The sequence below is a fragment of the Medicago sativa genome, chromosome 6 (genome assembly GCF_051527215.1).
Source record: "Medicago sativa cultivar Bolivia chromosome 6, Bolivia_mono, whole genome shotgun sequence".
NCBI classification, from domain to species: domain Eukaryota; kingdom Viridiplantae; phylum Streptophyta; class Magnoliopsida; order Fabales; family Fabaceae; genus Medicago; species Medicago sativa.
This window is the reverse complement of record NC_140754.1, coordinates 60,630,979-60,639,145: the sequence shown is the minus strand read 5'-3', so window position 1 is coordinate 60,639,145 and position 8,167 is coordinate 60,630,979. Positions and strand designations below refer to the sequence as shown.

At 37.2% G+C, this 8,167-nt stretch overlaps 1 long non-coding RNA gene across 1 annotated transcript; it reads left to right on the top strand.

Moving 5' to 3' along the window:
• Positions 1-5,216: 5,216 nt before the first annotated feature.
• Positions 5,217-7,935, top strand: LOC146916038 (uncharacterized). Its single transcript, XR_015014853.1, has 3 exons — positions 5,217-5,384; positions 6,505-6,590; positions 7,549-7,935. It is a non-coding gene; the product is annotated as an uncharacterized LOC146916038 (long non-coding RNA).
• Positions 7,936-8,167: the final 232 nt, after the last annotated feature.

Below are 8,167 nucleotides of genomic sequence, written 5' to 3'. Positions count from 1 at the left end.
CATCTTTCTCCAATTAATCTTAATCACTTTACTTTCCATTATTTTCATTATTGCACTAAAAACAAATCCCGTACCTTTTTGTTCAATTAAGTCTTAAATACAATTCGATAGTATAACGCGATACTCGAGTTCGACACTCGGTCTTACCGTTTTAACTTTACTACTTGAACGGTTTCGTACACTTGCGAAATACGCCATCATATGGCTTGATCTATTCTGGAGTCGTTTGAATGAAACACCTCTATGGTGGCCTTTGTGGTGATAACACCTTAGTGGTGGCCTTTGTGGTGATATTCAAAGTCCAGAGTCATTTGAATGAAACACCTCTATGGTGGCCTTTGTGGTGATAACACCTTAGTGGTGGCCTTTGTGGTGATATTCAAAGTCCAGTGTCATTTGAATGAAACACCTCTATGGTGGCCTTTGTGGTGATAACACCTTAGTGGTGGCCTTTGTGGTGATATTCAAAGTCCAGAGTCATTTGAATGTAACATCTCTATGGTGGCCTTTGTGGTGATAACACCTTAGTGGTGGCCTTCGTGGTGATATTCAATCCTAGAGTCATTTGAATGTAACACTCCTGTGGTGGCCTATGTGGCGATATTCAATTCCGGAATCAGTTTCATGTGACGACCCCTGATAGGTGTCACACTCATATTGAGTCTGCATTTGCTAGGCTAATTGTGCATCATTATATTTTAATTGAGGAATGTTTATGTTGATGCTATTTACCATGCTAGTATGTTATGCCTTCAGTATTTTTGTAATTATGTTGTTTTTAGATCGTGACCCTTTACATTAATTCGTGGATCGGGCTTTGCCCCATATCCAAATAGGGAGTGTGCTTTGTGGGAATAGCAAAGGCTTTGGAGGTGTAGCAGTTTGGCAGTCAGGCTTGATGCCATTGGAAGGATCTTGTACCCTATCATCCCAGTTCAGAGTTAAGGATCAGCTTAGATGTTTTACTTGTGTTGTCTTATGTTTATGGATTTTTACTTCTTTTGTTTGGGCACCGCTGTAAATGATACTACCATGAGAAATGAATACTCGAACTCTATTTTATGCTTTGGTAGTGCATGATTTGATATTAAAAGCTCATTGCCTAATATTGTTTTATAAAATGTGACATTTGATTCAGATTGTATTGTTGGTAATGCTTTCAAAATGTTTTACTTACTCTGATTTTAAATTAAAGACGATCCTGAATCCTTTAGTGCATGGCATTGAGTTGTTTTAAAAAGAAAAAAAAATGCACTCTGGTTTTGAAAATCGGGGTGTTACATTGTGGTATCAGAGCATGGTAGTAGATTTACTTCAAGGGCTGTGAGTTGGGTGTCCTAAGCTGATCAAGAGTCGGGTTTAGTGGGCATAAGTGAGTGTCTTCCTTATGCGTTGTGTGTTTTGTTTTAGATCAAGTATGATATACTTATTTAGTTGTTTATTCCTTGATGCGGATAAATGTGTTTTAGCACCTTAATAGAATAAGTATCTAGAACTTTGAGCATTAGTCGATTATGGTCGACGAATGTTTTTGATCCCTTTTAGATGCAATGGTCCAGTGAGGACAAGTATGCAGTAAGTTAGAACTGAGAAGAGATCAGATTAGTACCAAGGTTTGGGAGCTGCCTCCACTGGAAGTCCCTCACGAGTGTTATGTTGGGATCGGTGAACGCTCGACTGATGGAAAGTCTCTTGGAAAGAGAAAAGTTTGAGAAACTTTGAAGAAAGCATTGGATGTATTCTTCGATGAATTGCAAGATGAAACATAACAAAGTTGGTAATTGGTGAAGTGATGTGACCACGGTGGTGGTGCATTAAGAGTCGTCAGTCATGACGTATGTGAAGTCTTAGATACGAATAGAAGTGCTTTTCTGGGAGTTATGGGGTGCTGCATATAGAAGTGAGCTGACCTCGTGGTAAGAAGTGATAGATCGAAAGTAGTAGTTGCCTCGAAGGGTGAAACTAAGAGTTTGAACTAGTTTGGGATTCATGATTTAGTTATTATATTGACTGATCACTTGTGGAAAGGGTTCGAAACCAAGCTTTTTGCATATAGGTGTTGACTCTGCATGGTTTAAAAGGATAAGAAGTATAGATGTTGGTTGAAAATGAGCTTCGAGGATTTGTGTGAACTTAGCTTCGAAGAGACTGCTATATAAACTTTAGGAGTCGACCTTGGATCTATGAGCTATCTTCAGCTGTTGGGTAATAGTTGAAAGTATTAATTAAGAAGACAGTGGAAATTTGTTGTAGTGTCGAGTTTGTAGACTGTTAAGATTATTGAGCACCAGGAGACCTTGACAGTATGATGGGAGCTTGTCGATGAGTGAAGAAGTGTATCTACACTGGGAACCGAAAGTTGTCTATGAGAGGTGAATTATTTTGGATAAAAATGATTCCATGATTTTTGGATAAGTCTTGACGACTCAAGTGAAATGAGAGAATTATAAGATTATTCCGCTATGACAATAATCGTTAAATAAAGGAGAAGTTTGGATCATGTACGTTAAAGGAATAACCCAACATAACTTTGAATCGGTTATGGTTTTGGATTTTGACCAGTGAGTCAAAAAGTATGAAGTTGAGGAATCTGCAAAGAGGGTAGTGCCTACAAAGTAGTTACTCGACAGGTTAGTGTTCGGCATGGACAAGAGAGTAAAGGCAGTCTAAGAATTGAGGAAATGTTGGAATCAAAAGGAAATTTAAGTGACTACAGTGATGGACTCCGCCAAGGTTTGGGATGCGTTATGAGTGTTAGATGGAAGATATGATCACTTGCAAGATTGAGAATTTGTGAAGGAATTGTTACACATGATTTGGAACTTGCCACTATGGTATTGAATTTTGGACTTAAGGGCATTGTTTCATCGATGTTAACAATGTATATTTATTATGTGTAGCTGACTGAAAAAGTAAGTACTTTTCAGTGGAAGAGCTCAAGTCTGGTAAGGAATGATTGCAGGAAATCCATGAGGATGTTGAAGTTGTACTTACGAGTTTCAGAAAGGTAGGATGAAGGAGTTCTAAGTACAGTTATGAGGATTTCGTCTATGATGAAACAGTTAGTGAAGTATACCAAGACGTGATATAAGCACGTTAAGAAACCAATGATTTGAGATGTGGGCAACATGGATAGTTGAACATTGATGAAAATGGAAGTGTTTCAACATATATTTTGGATATGGAATTTCATGAGAATCCCGAAAGTTGAAATGGGTTAAGATTGATATGGATTGTTGAGAAGAAAATAGGAGGTTATGAGAGAAAGACTTGTTTGTGACATCACATGGTTATTGAAGGAAAGTATAAAGAGTTCATGTGAGGATAAATGTTGATCCGATGAAGAAAAACATTTTTGGTCAAGGTATGTTGCTACAAGTTAGGTGTTGATCTTGAGACTTAAGATGCTAAGGCGTGATGTGAGTATTGGTAATCTTGGACGAAAATACGATGTAAATATTGTTATAGTATGACTTTAAAGGTGAAACAATGTATTGTTAAGCATTGAGTATGACGTTAGTTGTAACATTTTGGTCCATTTAAGATGGTGGTTGTTTAAACTTGTCAACAAGTTTTGAATTTTTAATAGGATTCTTATGTGAAGAGATTCATATCAGTATAGTTGTGTGACTGGAGTAAGTCAAAAAGGTATGAATATTAATAAGGGATGAAAATTCTCTATAGAGGTGGCAACTTCGTGGTTCTTGTATCAACTTCGTGCTCGGAGTAGTAGTCAATGTTTGTGTATTTTGTCTTGGACGTGGCGAATGTTCTACACTTGATAGCAATTCGAGAGGTTTATGTAGTTTTGAGGCCTCAACTGAGAGGAAAACTAATGGATGATGAGGCCTGAAAAAAATTCAAGAGAGAATTTTCGTTAAGAGATGTGATTAAAATAATAGATATGGAAAACTAAAGGAGTATAGCGCTTGAATTGAGGATCTTAACCTTGTATGAGGCTTGATAAAGCAATTTTGAGAATATTGGGAGGTTCTTAGTCGAGTGTTAGAGGTTGTTCTTCACCTGCAAGAAGCAAGATAACTATAGAAACTAGTGGAAATTGATGTTTATGTTGGAATGATTAGATTCCTTGTGCCTCAGGATAGCCCTGAGTGCGGATTGCAAGAAACATTATTACAGCTTGGTTAAGATCGTCTACGCCACCATCACGACTGCTAGCTATCTATTGACAAATTAGGGAACTGATCATCCTTAATGTGTTGTTGATAGAAAGTGAACATCATGTTGAATGGAACAAGTCAATCTTATCCAGTGTTGTAGTGTGAAATTTTTGGAGGGTAGACGTGGAGACATCAAGAATTTTGATTGTGGACCTAGGCTCTTGAGGGACCTAGTATTGTATTTATGTGTTCTTTGAGGTGATCCTGAGTGGAGTACTCGAGTTGTGATGTCTAGATGTGTGTCTAGAGTTTGAAGTCTATACGACTTTGTAAAGGGTCACAGTAGGTGCATTGTCATGTCATTGTTGGTAGCAGTAATGACTAGATAAGTTGTTACTATTATCTTAGTTTCCAGGACGAAACTTCTTTTTAGAGGGTAGTAATGTAAGACCCATAATTTAGCTACGACTAAATTTAGGGCTTTGTATTTTGTTTTGATGTTTTCTTTGTTAATAAATGACATTTTGTCGAAAAATTATTTTGATTCCAAAACTATTATTTTGAATGGAAACTTGAAGAGCAAGTTAGTTATGTGAGATCTAGGAATGACTCACATATATTGTTTTTCTATTCTGGGTAATTGAGTATGATTTTCATGATGTTTGTTAAGAATGATTATGTTTTTGTGACTTGAGTTAAGGGGAATGCAAGAGTATGTGTTTTCTTAATCTTGTTGAGAATTTTTGCGAGTTTGGGGATTCGGATAGAATCAAATATGAATTCGCCTGCAAATGAAATATTAATGGACCTTGAGAGTCATTATATTCATCCAGGGAATTTACTATTCGTTTTGGGAATTTAGCAACATCATATCTGCTGGTTGAGAAAAATTTCGAAAAGAAAATATTAGAGAATGAATAGTGGTTTTTGAGTAAGGAGACAATTCTAAGATGTTTGAGACTGGTTAGAAGTTCATCAGAGTTAGGATAGAACTTTGTCAGTTACGTGTACCTTGAACCGCGAGAACCTGGTCCGGTTTATTTCCAAAACCAAAACTCCATAAATAGAGGTTCATGCCACTTTTTATCAAAAAAATCAAGACTTTCTCTCTCTTCTCTCTCTCATTTCCGCAACTTTTCTTTCCTCCACCGTTCCGGGGCCGTAACTTCTTCGTTCCTTGTCCGAATCGCGCAAACGAGATATCAAAACGAAGCCCTTGACGATTCCTATCTTCTCACGCGTGACTCACGGTCAATAGATGAGGTAGTCCTCCCTGTTTTCCTCTTTAAAATCTCGGTTTTGAGCATTTGTGGGTGTAAGGTGTCGAGTTTCGATTTTCTTGCGTGATGTTATGTATTAATGTTGTTGGGTAAGTTCGTATGAGTATAGATCTGAAAGAAAATTTACGATCCGTTCATTTTAAAATTTTAGTGTTCTTGGAAAAGTGTTGAAATGTAAATTTTATTTGATATCTATGCTTTAGACGAGAAAACAAGTTGATTCAACCGATTAGGTTTTGAAAGATGTTGTCTGGACGAAAGGGCTGAACCGTGCAAGGGTATTTTCGTCATTTTAAAACTGTTAAATTGTGAAAATGAGTTTAGAAGTGGATTCGCGTCGTCGAGACGGTCGAAATGGACCTATGGTTTGCAACGTTCCGACGACGAATGAATTTATTATGATTTTCTGAAAATAATGTGTTTGAGCTGACGCTGGAAGTGACTGCTGACACTATCAGAGTTCGAATATTTTTATGTTTGAACTGTTGAGTGGTGAAAATATTTTGTCTGTGAATTTGTGTTAGGTTGACTGAGCCAGAGGCTCTGGTATGCAAGGTAAACACAAAGGAGACTCTGTCGAAAATTCGTCAGATACATTTTATCTTATTTTCGAGTGGTTTTGAAAAGAGGTTTCAAAACGGATAATATTTTGGGATTCACCTGAACATGAAAAGTATTTGTCAAATTGTTTGGAAATCTTTAAGGTCTCTCAGCAGACTTAGAGTATTTGAGAAAATATTTTCTTGGGTGATTTCAAGGAAGAATACTATTTAAATTAGTCTCGTCGAAGTGTTTGGAAGTGTTTTAGAAACACTGTTATTTTGAGATTTTGTCTTGACAACAAAATGATTTGTATAATTGAGTATTTGAAATAAAAGTTTCTGATGGGAAAGAGTTTCTTGGACTCACTTTTGGAAAGTTTATGGTCATGATAAGACTTAAAGTATTTTCAAGGATTTTGAGACGAAGGCTCTTTTGGAAAACATTTTATTTAAGTTTTTGGAATTATTGAAGTTGATCATATTTCCGAGTGATTTGAATTTCGCCTAGAACGGGTAGAATGCTTTAGAGCCGATATTTACCTAAGTCACTGTATCTGCTAGGATACTTAGCTCGAGGGTTTAGAGATGTTCCTGTTGTAGATGCTTACGAGTGTAGAGCAGTACGTTGTAAGGAATGCTTTGCTCAGGTAAGGGGCACTTTCTTGAAACTCCATAGTTACTTAAATGCCTGGATGGTTTACGTGCTATTGTGTGTATTGTGAATATAATATGTTAAGTGGATGTGTTTGCCCAATGTGGGATTTGTTTGCAATCAATGTGATTATGGTATGTTGACGTGCTTTGCTTTCATATGATTTGTGAATAAATATATGAAATGTCTGTTGATATGTTAAAAGTTATAATCCTCATAGTTTAGCCTGTTTGGCATTGTTTAGCCTGTGTGGCATTTTCTAGCCTTTGTGGTATACATGCCTTCGTGGTGTAGCCTTTGTGGCGTTATTCAGCCTGTATGGCTTGATCTATTCTGGAGTCGTTTGAATGAAACACCTCTATGGTGGCCTTTGTGGTGATAACACCTTAGTGGTGGCCTTTGTGGTGATATTCAAAGTCCAGAGTCATTTGAATGAAACACCTCTATGGTGGCCTTTGTGGTGATAACACCTTAGTGGTGGCCTTTGTGGTGATATTCAAAGTCCAGTGTCATTTGAATGAAACACCTCTATGGTGGCCTTTGTGGTGATAACACCTTAGTGGTGGCCTTTGTGGTGATATTCAAAGTCCAGAGTCATTTGAATGTAACATCTCTATGGTGGCCTTTGTGGTGATAACACCTTAGTGGTGGCCTTCGTGGTGATATTCAATCCTAGAGTCATTTGAATGTAACACTCCTGTGGTGGCCTATGTGGCGATATTCAATTCCGGAATCAGTTTCATGTGACGACCCCTGATAGGTGTCACACTCATATTGAGTCTGCATTTGCTAGGCTAATTGTGCATCATTATATTTTAATTGAGGAATGTTTATGTTGATGCTATTTACCATGCTAGTATGTTATGCCTTCAGTATTTTTGTAATTATGTTGTTTTTAGATCGTGACCCTTTACATTAATTCGTGGATCGGGCTTTGCCCCATATCCAAATAGGGAGTGTGCTTTGCGGGAATAGCAAAGGCTTTGGAGGTGTAGCAGTTTGGCAGTCAGGCTTGATGCCATTGGAAGGATCTTGTACCCTATCATCCCAGTTCAGAGTTAAGGATCAGCTTAGATGTTTTACTTGTGTTGTCTTATGTTTATGGATTTTTACTTCTTTTGTTTGGGCACCGCTGTAAATGATACTACCATGAGAAATGAATACTCGAACTCTATTTTATGCTTTGGTAGTGCATGATTTGATATTAAAAGCTCATTGCCTAATATTGTTTTATAAAATGTGACATTTGATTCAGATTGTATTGTTGGTAATGCTTTCAAAATGTTTTACTTACTCTGATTTTAAATTAAAGACGATCCTGAATCCTTTAGTGCATGGCATTGAGTTGTTTTAAAAAGAAAAAAAAATGCACTCTGGTTTTGAAAATCGGGGTGTTACATTGTGGTATCAGAGCATGGTAGTAGATTTACTTCAAGGGCTGTGAGTTGGGTGTCCTAAGCTGATCAAGAGTCGGGTTTAGTGGGCATAAGTGAGTGTCTTCCTTATGCGTTGTGTGTTTTGTTTTAGATCAAGTATGATATACTTATTTAGTTGTTTATTCCTTGATGCGGA